The sequence below is a fragment of the Culicoides brevitarsis genome, chromosome 1, assembly GCF_036172545.1.
Source record: "Culicoides brevitarsis isolate CSIRO-B50_1 chromosome 1, AGI_CSIRO_Cbre_v1, whole genome shotgun sequence".
Lineage (NCBI taxonomy): Eukaryota > Metazoa > Arthropoda > Insecta > Diptera > Ceratopogonidae > Culicoides > Culicoides brevitarsis.
This window is the reverse complement of record NC_087085.1, coordinates 42,431,504-42,446,696: the sequence shown is the minus strand read 5'-3', so window position 1 is coordinate 42,446,696 and position 15,193 is coordinate 42,431,504.

Sequence of the window (15,193 nt, the reverse complement as noted above, 5' to 3'; positions counted from 1 at the left end):
ATAAAGTGAAAAACTTTTCAAATCTGTGGCAAATGATTACTCTTTCGAAATGACTCCTTTTTGTGTCGTGCAACTGTGTGCATCCTGTTGCTAAGTATGTAAATCCTAGAATATTATATCCGTTTCCTTTTGTATAATTTTTGGTAGGTGCCATGTTTCTCTCGTTGCATCTCTCAACACTCTATTTATTATATTATATTATTATGTAGCACACAACGCACACTTTTTGTCGAAATTCGAAGGAAAAAGAAACGAGAGAGAGTGTGATGTTTGTGAAAAGAGACACAGATTTGCACAACATTTTAACTTTTAATTGAATTTTGTGTGTGTCTCGGAATCCTTTTTTGTATCCATCTAGCACGACAACGATGGAAAAACCCGAATAGCTCGAGACACTTTTTGTCCGAAAATGCAACAAACGAAATTTTGCCGCTAGATGGCTCTAGCTAATTTGCTCGACGACGCACGATACCGAGGAATCAAATCAGAGGAGAACGACTAAACTTGAATTAAAATAATATTTATATAAATAATATCATCACCATCATCCAGATATACGAATGTGGTCGGAACATGACGTTCGCATTTACACAGAGAAAATTTTCGAAATCCGTTTTGTACGAACTGAGGAAAAAGATTGGGGAAATGAGATAGTTACTATTATTTGAAAATTTTGTTATTATAATGCTATTTTCCCATATTTATTTGGATTTAAATGAAACACACACGTAGCGAAAAGTTTTTCTCGCAAATTTGGACATTTAGGCAATTTTACTGTCCCATTTTGTGTGTGTGTGTGTTGCGAAAAGGGAAATTCCATCAGCTGCAGACAACAAACAAATAAATTAAACTATTCGCAGTGTCGCTACTCGCAATGCATCACAAAACCATCACTTAAAGTAGGTCATAACTGTCACAAGTAATTTTTGTGTCGTTGTCACACATTTTTGAAACAAAATGAAACGCATTAACAGCGTGGAATTTTTCGCATATTTTAATCATTTTTTTCATCCGAACGAAGTAAAAAAAAAAATAATTAGATAAAAGAAAAAAATTATTTTTTTTTTGAATTAGCAAAAAACGATTTTCAAATTTTACCGGTTATGAATCGGTTATTTTCAATTTAATATTTTTTTTATTTATTTAAAATAAAATATTTATTTTATTGAAAAATTGAATATTTAGTTTTATAATTTTAATTAAATTTTAATTAATTTTAATATTTTGAAAAAATTATAAAAATAAAATAAACAAAAATAAAAATTAAAAAAATAATTAAAAATTAATTAATTTAATTAAAATTAAAATTAATAAAAAAAAATAATTTGATAAAAAAATTAAAAATTTAATTAATTATTTTGAATTAAATTACTTTTCATAATTTTTAGAATAATTTACATTTCGAAAATATTAAAAAAAATTTCAAAAATTTATTTCCAATTTTTCTTTACTTATTTTAATTTATTTTTATTTATTTTATTTTTATAATTATTTATTATAAACTTTTTTAAGCTGATTTTTTAACAAAATAAATATTTAAAATTTTAATTTTAAATAAACAAAAAAAATATCATATTAAAAATAACCGATTCATAACCGCTAAAATTTGAAAATCGTTTTTTGCTAATTCAAATTAGTTAAATCAAGAAACTTAAACTTAATTTGTAAGAATCTTCACTTTTTGATTGAAATTTTCGTATGTAATGAGCATTCTTTTTTTGTGAAGAAAAAAAATTAAAACTCTCATCAATTTTTACAGTACCGACTCTCGTAAAATACTTCCGATGGCGACAAAGGCATTTTTCTCGTTTCATGTCAAATTCCTCGTTATCGCATTACAATTTTCCCGCGCACACTGTAAAATTACTCAACTTGTGACATTATTGTTGTAATAACAAGAAAAATGACTTTAATTCGTGAAGACATAAATATACGCAACATTTGCCAAAAAAAGTATCATTTGACAGAGAAAAAAGCCGAAGATGAAGAAGAAGTAAGGAGAGAAAAAACATAATTCACTCTCCATAACAAGATCTCGGCGTTGTTACAACTTTAAAAGATCACGTTGTTGTCCTGCTGGCTGCTGGTTTGCTATGATATGCTCGTTAGATGTGTGTGTGTGTGCGAGTTGTCTTCTGCGAAAATTTATTTACTTCCACAGACAATGTGACTGAAGAGAATGCCATAGAGCATTGTCCTGCTTCGTTGCAGACAACTTTTTGCCTTATTGAAATCATAAAGAACACATATTAAGGAGCAATCCTCATGACTTTCGTATTTACCAGTTTTACATATAACAACAACAACAACATAAATAATAATAATGTTATTATTATTTCTATATTTTATTTTGTGCGGGAAATGTTAAAATTATCAAAATTTTTTAAATTATAAATTAATTTAAATAAAAAATAAAATTAAAAAACAAAATAAATAAATAATATAAAAAATAAATAAATTAATAAATTCAATTTAATTTAATAATTTATTTAATTTTTTTCATTATTATTTTTTTTTTTTATTTATAATAGTTTTCAATAAATAAGAGATTTTATGAATAAAAAAAATATAAAAATAATGTAATTTAAAAAAAATTAAATGAATAATAAAAACAATAACAATTTAATATTAATAAAATAAATTAATTTAAAATTATAATTTATTAAATTTAAAAATTTTTTATAATTTCGAAAATATTAAAAAAAAATTAAAAATTTATTTATTTACAATTTTAAAATATTTTTTTTTAATTTTAATTTTTTTTTAGGTTAATATAAAATAAAATATAAATTTTTTAAATTTTTTTTTTGAGTTAATTTAATAAAAGTTTAAAAATAAAATAAAAAATATTTAATATTAATTAAATAAAAATATTGAATTATAATTTCTAAAATATTCAAAATTTCATTTTTTTAAATTTCTCATAATTTGATTTTTTTTTTTCATTTTTTAAAATTATATTTTAATTTTTCCTTTTATAATTTTTATTCAAAAATGATTTTTTTATTTTATTTATATTTTTTTTTATAAAAAAAAATTAAAAAAATTATTTACCTTTAAAAAAAATCATTTCCCGCAACTTCTTGTTTAGGATGCTCGTGTAGTTTAACCCTCACTCTATTTTTTTTTTTTTTTTTGTTTTTCAGCCTCCCTTTCTAAGTAGATGCTGTGCGTCGTCCGCATGATGTTGCTTCATAATAAATGCAAAAGGCAAAGGCACGTACAATATATTCACCAATTTATCATTTTTATGAAGTTCGCATATACAAAAAGCCGAGAAGTAAAAAAAAATGAAGAAGAGCGGAATGGCCTTCAGTGAGCATTCAGTGAAAATGACAAAGTGATGAGATACGTGACAAAAGACTTGGTAATTTCCAAAACTATCTGTCTGGTTATTTTTTTTTTTTTTGGCATGTTTGTGAGTAAATTTTGTAATAAGCTGTCGTCTAATTTTTTTTTCTCATCTCCTTCCCTCATCAAATATTTTTTTTTAGGAGACGAACAAATGCATCAAGTGATTAATGCAGCACCTTGGCCTACTTTCACTCCGGAAAACATCAATTTCCTACAAGAGAAAGAAAGAAAAAATCAGAATTTCTGCGTTACGAAGATAAGAGAGAAATTCCGATGTCACGTTACACATTATTTACCGGGATTGATAGATTAAGTTCATCACAAACACACATGTTCATCATCACAACAATTGTTTGTTTCTTCCTCTACGTGCCTCCCGCAGTCGTCGCCGTCTCGTTGTTGTTATTTGCAGAAGAGATGACTTTTAATACACGGATAACAACGAAAGTTGTAGGCTAGGTCTGGTTGGGGAATACAAAAAAAAACACGCACTTACATTTTTTTTTGTTCATGTTCAAGCTGATGTAACTCCATAGCAGGCAATTTTCGATCCAACCAACCAAAAATTTCTCGAATAGCGCGGCATATGTTTGATTGAAAATATTTTTTTTTCAACACCAATTTTGTTTTTGGTTCCGTTTCGTTTCACATATCGATGAATCGACTTCGAATTTTTTTTTACGCTGAAAAGAATTTGCGAGAAAAAAAAACAAGTAGAGGAGAAAAAATGTACACGGATGGAATTTGAGGTGTAAATTTTTATGATTAGTTCCTTATTTGTGTTTTTTCGCAGAAAAATAAAAGTTTTAAAAGGCAGAGATGGAAATTCCGATATTGACTTACTTGAGGAACGGATTCAGAAAAAGATAAGTATAGATAAATTAAAATTTTTAATTTTTTTAAATATTTTTTTTATTTTCAGATGAAATATCAACCAAAAATTGGCTAAAAGTTTATATGATTAACGATCTTGGAATTTTTATTGAGAAGAAATTCTCTTCCTGAAACTTTAAATCAAATTATTTAGAAATATTTCGAAGAAAATTATATTCGAGGCGAATTAGAGGCGAAAATTGAAGAGAATGCTTGATAAAGAAACGAAATTATTAAAGCTTTATACATAAAGAACATTTCAATAATTTTTTTTTCAAAAAATTTAAAAAATTGAGAAGAATTTTATATCTGTAAAATTTCATAATTAATGAGCTCAGAATTTATTTATTTCATTTTTTTATTTATTTTATTTTTTTTATTTTATTTTATTTTTTATTTTAATTTAATTTAATTTGTAAATTTTGCATTTTAACGAATTTTGCTTTGAATGATTTTTAATTTTTTTAAGAATTCTACCTTTAGATTTTTTTTAAATTTTAAGACAATTTTTTTAGATGACATAAGACTTTTTTTATTTTTTTTTTTTCTTAGAACTTTTTAAAATTTTTTAAGAATTATTTTTTTAAATTCCATAGAATTTTTGTTTTTTTTTTTGATTTCTTAAAATTTTTTTTAATTCTTTAGAATTAATTTTTGAATTTTTTAAAAATTTCTTTCATTTTTTTTTAATTTCTTTTAATTTTTTTGGATTTATTTTAGTTTTTATAGTTTTTTTTTTAAATTTCATAAGATTTTTTAAATTCTTTTGAATTTTTTCAGAATTTTTAATTTGAGGATTTTTGAACAAATGATAATTTTTTTATATCAAATTAATCATTTTTAATAAAAAATTTTAAAATTAATGAAAATATTGAATTTTGAGCTCCATCTCTGTTTAAAAAAATCTCACCTTCATCATTTTTCTTCATTTCCTCTGTCATCGTCCTCGTAATTTGCTTATCAACATCAGCTTTGAGGAGACGCACTTACAACTCTCTCATGCGAATGACTCCAAATAAAATTTCCACGTAATAAAGGTGATTGAATAAACCTGATTATTATTATTGTTGTTCGGATCGTGCAACGGTAACAATTACTGTGCGTTGAATATCTAAACAGACGAGATGGAATGAACTTTATCTGGGTCGAAGCGAATTAAAAATTTCACTCGTGTCGTCGTCGCGAAGTAAACAACCAGACGCCTCCATTCTATTTGGCTCGTGGCAAAAGAGTTCAACGAGACATCTTGACAGGTCACGTCTTGGTCTATTTACTTGCAATTTCTCATCAAATGACACCGCAACAATTTTATCGGATAAAACCGAAAAGTAAACCACACGAAAACTGCACAAGTTTTTCTTTCGCACAAAGAATGCATTCCGCAACAAAGTAAATGGAATCTCTGAAGTGAATATTACACCAACGTTCGCAGAGCATTTTCCTCCTATCCTCGGGGAAATTAAAAGATTTTATCGATTCAACAAATAAACGACTCTCATAAAGAACATTGATAAAAGTGGAAATCTCACGTTTATCTTGCTTTTGCTGCTGCTACGGAGACGACGACGACGACGATGCGGATGATGCAATTTCTTTCTTCTTCTTCGTCTACTTTCTGTAACCGGAATCAAAGGAGAAGATAGAAGACAAACCACACAAATTTCCTTGTTATTATTATTATTGCATCGTACCATCGTTATAGAAATTGCAAAAGCTTGAAACTTTCGTTGCTCAAAGATCTTGAAGCTCGATTAATTTTTTCAAAGCTCGAGATTTCGAATTTAAAAAATATTTTTTCTTCTATAAAATTATAAGAAATTGTAAAAAAATAATATTTTTGTACTTTAAATCAAATTCGAGGATTGAAAAAGTAAATTTTTACTTTGAAAAATTTTTAATTAATTTTTAAAAATAAAAAAAAACTTTTTTCATACAAAATTTTACAAAAATTTAAACAAATTAAATTTTTTTTTCTGATATTTGAATTTTTTTTATTATTTTTTTTATTTTTTTTTTTAATTTTTTTTTTATATTGACATTTAAAATTTAAATTTCATTTCAGACTGTTTCAAGGTAAAAAAAATTAGACTCAAAAAATAAATTGAAAAAAAAGTTCATTAATTATCTGAAGAATACTTTAAAAAAGAATATTTTATTTTTTTAATTAAAAAATAAAACAATTAAGAAAATTGAAAAAAAAATAATAATTTAATAATTTAAAAAATTAAAATATTTTACAAAAAAAAATGAATTAAATTAATTAATAAATAAATTTTTTAAAAAAATTTAATTAAATTTTTATTTATTTTTTTTTATTTTAATTGAATTTAGGGCATCGAAATTAATTTAATTTTTCAAAAATAATTAAAAATTTAATTAATTATACCCAAAAATTTTTAATTTTTTTTTTTTTTATTTATTATTGACTTTAGCATTTTTTTAATTTTATTTTAATTTTATTTTATTAATTATTTAATTTTTTTTTTATTTTATTTTTATTATTTTATTATTTATTTTATTTTATTTTATTTTTTTTTTTTATTTTATTTTAATTTTATTTTATTTTATTTTTTTATTTATTATTTATTTTTTAAATTTTAGCTCAATAATTCGAGCTCGAGCTCCGAACATGCAATCTCTCCATGATCATCATCGAAAAGTCAGCGAGCTTTCCTTGCACCGAGAATTGTTTAAATATTTAACCGCAACTTTTGGTTTTTCTTCCCGTACGAAAATATTGTTCATGCCGCCAGTTACATTCGGTTAAATTTCAAACCATTCATTATATCAAGAGAGAGAGCGTCGTATTCAAAGACAAACAACAAAAACTGCACTACATATTTTTTGTTTATTTTATTATTGACTTTAATCTTTTGAACTTTTATTTTATTAGAGTTGTTTACACTTTTGTAATAAAGTTGCAGTTGTTTCAACAGCAGCATGTGTCGTGTGGCGTAAAATTAAATATAATTTATGTATATGGCGAAAGTGTAAAACGACAGAAAGTAATTTCGCAAGAAGTGTTGACTCAAAAGTTGATGTTATCACATCTTTTGTGCATCGTACAAGTGCATCATTCCGCCTTTTCTGGCAGCTGGCGTGACAAAAATTACTCCTTCTCCATCGCTTTCCGTGTTATTGTCGTCCTCAGGTGTGTCAAAGAGGAAAATAATCACCCGTAACAGACAAAAATACAAAATTTCGACGCCAGATATCAACGAAGCTCCCAAAAACATTCCGATAATGCCTCCAACGTTCGCAAGAAAATCAAAATTTGAATAAAGTTCGGACCGTTTGTAGGCGATAAATTGCGAATTTTTGTAAAAAATGTTCACTTGCGTCATTTGTGAGCTAAAAAAAAACCAAAAAAAAAATATTTTTCTCAAAAAATAAAAATTTCTTACTTTTTTGAGTCCTCAGATAATCGTTTTCGAGCTCGTGAGAACTCCTTCCAGTTAAAATTCACATTTGTCACGTCGGCATTATACTCAATTGAATTGCAAACGGGCATGCAATTACAAATGCTTCCTGAATTACCGTCATCGATTTCATCTTCCATCAATTTGTATTCGGCATTTTCGTAGCATTGCATATCGTTAGTGCCGCAAATTCGTGTTGAAGCGTTTCGGGGCATGAAAAATCGAACACATCCGCATTTGGCAAGTGTGTTATTAGCGAAACATTCGATGTGACAATTGGCTTTTGTGTAGATTTTGTAGAATTGTAAGTAGCGTTCGTAGCTGAAGAAACATCCGCGTCTAAAATTATTAAAAAAAAATTAAATTTAAATTAAATTTAATAATTTTTGAATTATTTTTTTTTATTTTTAATTTAAAATTTAAATTTAAATTAATTTTTAAAAAATTAAATAAATAAATTTTAATTTAAAAAAAAATAAATAAATAAATTTTAATTTTAAAAAAATTAAATAAATAAATTTTAATTTTAAAAAAATTAAATAAATACATTTTAATTAAAAAATTAAATTTAAATAAAAATTTAATTTAAATAAAAATTTTAAAGAAAAAGGAAAATTTTTTTTAAAATTTTCTGTTAATTTTTTTTTTTATTTTTTTTTTTAGTCAAAAACTTACTTTTCAGGCGGCGTATGTTTCAATGCATTCGAAGTTTGAATCATCTGCGGATCAATTTTAATTGTCGTCTCCATTTCTGACTGAATTTGGTGAAATCCTTCCAAGAAATTCGGTTGATCTGCGGGACCATGCAAGACAAGTACAAACCCTTGTGTCGCAGCACGACACAAATAGTCAAAATCTGTCGTGAAAAGATGCAAAATCCCAAAAAAGCCAGATTTAATGCCAGCAAATAGTCCATTTCGGGGATACGGATCAGTATAATCGTTCAAATATCCATCATCGATGCTCCAATTAACGGCAAGTCTCTTACTCGTTGGCAGCAAAAAATCCTGTGATAATCTAAAAAAAAATCGTGAAATGAAAAGTTGGCTCATAAAATATCGAATTTTAAAAAATACTCAGAAGTTCGATAAATTTCTTGTCCTGATAAGCCATTGAATGTGAAACAAAGTCCCATTTGTGTTAAAACTGGAGTGAAAAGATCCGAACATTTTTCTACTTCGTCAAATACATCGCAAAAGTATAGAGTTTCTTGTAAGCCGGGAGCAACAGTTTTAATTATTTCAATGATATTTGAATCGGAAAAGTCCATTGAGATGTTACGTACATAATCTTCATTTAAACAAAGTTGATTAATTGCGTTGAAAATTTCCAACCTACAAAAAAATATTAAAAATAATTATAAATAATATATTATTTGTTTAATTTTGAAATTTTTTTTTTTAATTTTATTTTTTATAAAATTTTTTTTTAGGAAAATCTTTAAAAAACTATTAAAAATGTTTTTTTTATTTTATTTATTTTTTATTATTTTTATTTACCTATTTATTTTTTTTTTACTTATATTTTTTAATGACAATTATTTTTTTCTTTTCTTACAAAAATTTTAAAAATATATTAAAAATTTTTATGAAATTAATTTTTAATTAATTATTTTTTTTTAATTATTTATTAATTATTAATTATTTATTTTTATTTTATTTATTTATTTATTTTTTTTTTTTAAATTAAAATTCTTACTCATTTTTAGTGAATTCCGCATCAGTTAAATTCTCATCAAACTTCAATCTAGTTTCACTAAAATTAAATTCCTTAACTTTGCTCTTTGTTTCAGGACAAATTGTAAACGCTGGAAATGGAATCTAATAAAAAAATATTTAAATTAAAATTATTAATTTTTTTTTTAATTATTTAATTTTTTTTATTAAAAACTTATTTTTTAATAAATATTTATTAATTTATTTTTTTTAGTTACCTTATGAACAGGAACTCGATTCTCATCGACACTAACGATAACGGGACTATTGCATCGTTTTTGGAACAAATAATTGATCGAATAAACCGAATACGACACAGAAATTGTCAAAATTCCAACCCACAAAAGTCTTTCGAGCAAAGTTCTTCCATTTTTCTTTGAGAGATATCTCACGCCGTGCAACGAGCTATTCTCGAAGTAACAAATCAACCGATTTTCCTTTATATTAAATTTATTTTGTATTAAAACTTTCATTTTTTACGTCTTTTCCGCAGCAAGTTTCGACAAAAAATAGCCCTAAAATTGTGACCAATGCTAAGTCAACTTGAAAAATCGTGCATAAATAATGAAGAGCAATTAGTGCGACATTTTATGTCATTTGGAGGCACAACAGGTAGGAAAATATAATTAGTTCGAAGAAAATTGTCATTATTATCGGTTATTTATCAATTAATGTACATTTCAATGGGTGGATATTTAATCAAAAAATAAATAAATAAACAGGATTCGATGAAATTTCATTACGTTGAATAAGGAAGCAATTATAAGCTTTTTATGTGAGAGAAATTATGATAAAAAAAATTCGATTTGAATCATATTAATTTAAAAAAAAAATAAAATATAATAAAATAAAAAAAAATATATAAATTAAATATATATAAAAATAAAAAAATTATTAAAATTTAAAAATAAAAAAATAAAAATTAATTTAAAAAATTATTTTAAAAATAAAAATATTATTTTTAAAAAAATAAAAAAATAAAAATTAAAAAAAATTTTTTAATACCTAATAATTAAAAAAAAAAAATTAATTAAAAAATTAATATTTAAAAAAAACTATAAAAATTGTTTAAATATTTTTTTTTTAATTAAAAAAATATTAAAATAAGAATTGAAATAAAAAAATAATAAAAAAATTAAATTAAATAAAAAATAATAAAAAATTAAAAAAAAAAAATAATTAAACTAAAATGAAAAAAAAATTAAAATTAATTTAAAATTAAATATAAATTTTAAAAAAATCGTTAAAAATATAAAAATCGAAAAAATAAAAGAGAATAAAAAAAATTAAAAAATATGAAAAAAATTCAAAAAATATCATAATTTTTCCTGTAACAAAAATTTAAAAATAACAAAAGCTTACAACTACTCAGTTGAATTAAAATTGCAAAGAAAACTTTCCAACTAATTGAATTATTTATTTTAATACAAGATATTTATTTTTTAAGGTAATTTTCATTTCACTCAAGAAAAAACAAGAAAACACTTTAAAACAACTACAACTTTTACTTTTCACTCCAACTGCCATGGCACTACAGGCCTAATTCCTTTATTGTTCTCCGTTTTCTTCTTCTTCATGTTCTTCTTACAAGTCGCCCGACATACGTATCGTCCTCGTTGCACGCCTTTGAAGTAGACAATGAAGCGCAACAGACAAAAGTAGACAATTTCTATGCACGACAATAAGGATGCACCCAGAAATACACCGATTAAGCCGCCGCAGTTGGCAAGAAAATCGATGTTGCTGTACAGCTCGGAGCGTTTGTTCACAATAAACTTCGATTGTTTAAAGAAAATGTTCAACTTGGAAAATTGGGCACTTTAAAAACACAAAAAATCCATAAAAATTATTTTTTTACGCGAAAATTTTCAAACTTACTCAACAATATCGGGCTTTCGAGACGCTTTCAAGTACTCCCGCCAATCAAAATTGACATCCGAAATATCGGCATCGTAATCAATCGAGTTACAAACTGCCAGACAATTACACGCATTCGTACTTTTTTCCATTTCTTCCTCAATTTCCTTCTCCGTCATATCAAACTCCGCCGTATTATAGCACGTCATGTCATTCGCCCCGCAAATTCGTGTCGATCCATTTCGCGGCATGTTGAATTTAACGCATCCGCATTTCGCCAACGTGTAATTTGTCGTACACTCGATCTCACAATTGGATTTTGTGTAGATCTGGAAGAAGCGGAGGTAGCGTTCGTGACTGAAAAAACAACCGCGTCTAAAAGAAAAAAATTAATTTTAAAATTTTTCATGAAAAATTATTTTTTTTTTACTTTTCAGGCGGATAATCCTTCAAATTGTTCGTTGTGATGGTCATTCGAGGCTGAACTTTGATGGTTGTTTCTGTTCCAATTTGCATTTTGTTGCTTTCTTCAGAGGAAAGAGGAATTTCAGCTGGATTGTGAAGAATTACTTGAAAGCCTTGGAATATTCCGCCGCAGATGTAATCGAAATCTTTAATGAGAAGTTTGAGAACTATCATGAGACTTCCTTTATTTCCAGCAACGAGACCTCTTTCGGGATAAATATCGATTTTGTGAGATAAATAGCCGTTGTCTATGGTCCAACTTGTTGTTCGGTTTTTAACGACATAGATCATGAAGTCATCAGAAAGTCTACAAAAAATATTAGAAAATGAAATTTGGTGAGTTTTTAATTTTTTTTATGAATTTATTTAATTTATTTTTAAAATAATTAATTTTGAAAAAAAATTTAAAAAAAAATAATTATTGTATAAAAATTTATCAGAGGGCTCTAATTTATCATTTTTAATCATTTTATAACTCAAAACTGCCAAAAAATTGAAACTGAAAAAAAATTTTTTCTTTGACATAGTTTTGTTTTAAAAACTAAATCAAGAGCAAAAAAAACTGTGTCAAAAACTGTGTCAAAGCTATTTTTGTCAAATCTTGCTCCAAATGAATAGAAATTTGTCAGAGGGCTCTAATTTATCATTTTTAATCATTTTATAACTCAAAACTGCCAAAAAATTGAAACTGAAAAAAAATTTTTTCTTTGACATAGTTTTGTTTTAAAAACTAAATCAAGAGCAAAAAAACTGTGTCAAAAACTGTGTCAAAGCTATTTTTGTCAAATCTTGCTCCAAATGGATAGAAATTTGTCAGAGGGCTCTAATTTATCATTTTTAATCATTTTATAACTCAAAACTGCCAAAAAATTGAAACTGAAAAAAATTTTTTTCTTTGACATAGTTTTGTTTTAAAAACTAAATCAAGAGCAAAAAAACTGTGTCAAAAACTGTGTCAAAGCTATTTTTGTCAAATCTTGCTCCAAATGGATAGAAATTTGTCAGAGGGCTCTAATTTATCATTTTTAATCATTTTATAACTCAAAACTGCCAAAAAATTGAAACTGAAAAAAAATTTTTTCTTTGACATAGTTTTGTTTTAAAAACTAAATCAAGAGCAAAAAAACTGTGTCAAAAACTGTGTCAAAGCTATTTTTGTCAAATCTTGCTCCAAATGGATAGAAATTTGTCAGAGGGCTCTAATTTATCATTTTTAATCATTTTATAACTCAAAACTGCCAAAAAATTGAAACTGAAAAAAAATTTTTTCTTTGACATAGTTTTGTTTTAAAAACTAAATCAAGAGCAAAAAAACTGTGTCAAAAACTGTGTCAAAGCTATTTTTGTCAAATCTTGCTCCAAATGGATAGAAATTTGTCAGAGGGCTCTAATTTATCATTTTTAATCATTTTATAACTCAAAACTGCCAAAAAATTGAAACTGAAAAAAAATTTTTTCTTTGACATAGTTTTGTTTTAAAAACTAAATCAAGAGCAAAAAAACTGTGTCAAAAACTGTGTCAAAGCTATTTTTGTCAAATCTTGCTCCAAATGGATAGAAATTTGTCAGAGGGCTCTAATTTATCATTTTTAATCATTTTATAACTCAAAACTGCCAAAAAATTGAAACTGAAAAAAATTTTTTTCTTTGACATAGTTTTGTTTTAAAAACTAAATCAAGAGCAAAAAAACTGTGTCAAAAACTGTGTCAAAGCTATTTTTGTCAAATCTTGCTCCAAATGGATAGAAATTTGTCAGAGGGCTCTAATTTATCATTTTTAATCATTTTATAACTCAAAACTGCCAAAAAATTGAAACTGAAAAAAAATTTTTCTTTGACATAGTTTTGTTTTAAACTTTTTGAAGAAAATAATTATTTTTTTTATTACCTAATTTATTTTTTTTCAAATTGAATTATTTTTAAATTTTATTAAATTTTTTAATTAATTAAAAATTTATTATTTTTAAATTAATTTTGAAAAAAATAATTTATTTTTTATTTACATTTTTTAAATTTTTTATTTTTATAATTTATTTTGTTTAAAAAAAAAACTCAGTATTTTTTAAAAAATTAATTAATTTTTCATTTAATATAATTTTTTAATTTTAAATAGTTTTTTTATGTTAAAATATTTTTTTTTGTGAAATTTAATTATTTTTTTTTTAAATAAAATTTTTTTTTTAGGAATTGAGGAAAATAATAATTGAGGCGCAATAGTTTTTGCAATTTAAAATTTTTTTTAACAAAAACTTAAAAGCTACTTACTCAGACGTTCGATAAATCTCCTTTCCGGGTAATGCATTGAAAGTATAACAAAGCCCCGTATCCGTAATTATAGGTGAAAAAGTATCTTCACACGAAAAATGCACTTCCCGATACGAACAATCATACAACGTTCCATTAAAATCTGGCGCCAAATCCTTAATTATCTTCACATAATCCGCATCATTGAAACTTTTATTCAGCAACGGATAAAAACTCGGATGAACGCCACACAATTGCACTACTGTGTTGAAAAATTCCAACCTGAACAACAACAAAAAATCTATAAAAAAAATTGTTTCAAAAAATTCAACTTACTCCTCTTTTTTCAACGAATCCATCAACGTCTCATTCCCCGAAAGCTTCAAAAAAGCATCCGTGAACGAGAAAACTTCACGTCTCGCCTTCGTTTCCGGGCAAATTGTAACCGCAGGAAAGGGAATTTGCCACAACGGAACCGGAGCTTCGTTGAAACTGACAATTACGGGAGATGCTTGTCGCTTTTCATCGATTCGGAAGATCAGATATCCGCACATGCCTGTCGACATTGCGAGAAATACGAACCATACGACTTTTTGCAGCAGCGTAATGGATTTTCCGTTGGAAATGTACTTTATGCCGTGAATTGTACTATTTTCGCAGAATTGAAATGCGAGACTTTCAATTGTCTCGCGTTTTGGCGGTTGTATCATCGTGACAAGTAAATGATGAATGTCAACGTCGAAAAAAAAATGGAAAAAAATGTGAAGACAGTTCGTTAATAATTAATGAGACAACTTTTGGGAGACTTTTTCCGAAAATTATTGGATGTACGAGCAATAATCCGAGTAATGGGCGTAATAACATCGAAAAATTACAGGAATTAGGAGAATTTCCATTAGGCAGCTGAGTAATGGGGGAAAATTCGTCTTTGATCCATCGGAAATTTCTCAATTTTCAATTAACACGGACATAAAAAGGCAGCATATCCATTGCAATGACACCCTATGGGAGAAAAAGTGTTAAATTAACATCTCAAGGTATTAAATTAACATCTAAAAGGATTAAATTAACATCTCAAAGGATTAAATTAACATCTCAAAGGATTAAATTAACATCTCAAAGGATTAAATTAACATCTCAAGGTATTAAATTAACATCTCAAGGTATTAAATTAACATCTCAAGGTATTAAATTAACATCTCAAGGTATTAAATTAACATCTCAAGGTATTAAATCAAGGAACATCTCAAGGTATTAAATTAACAT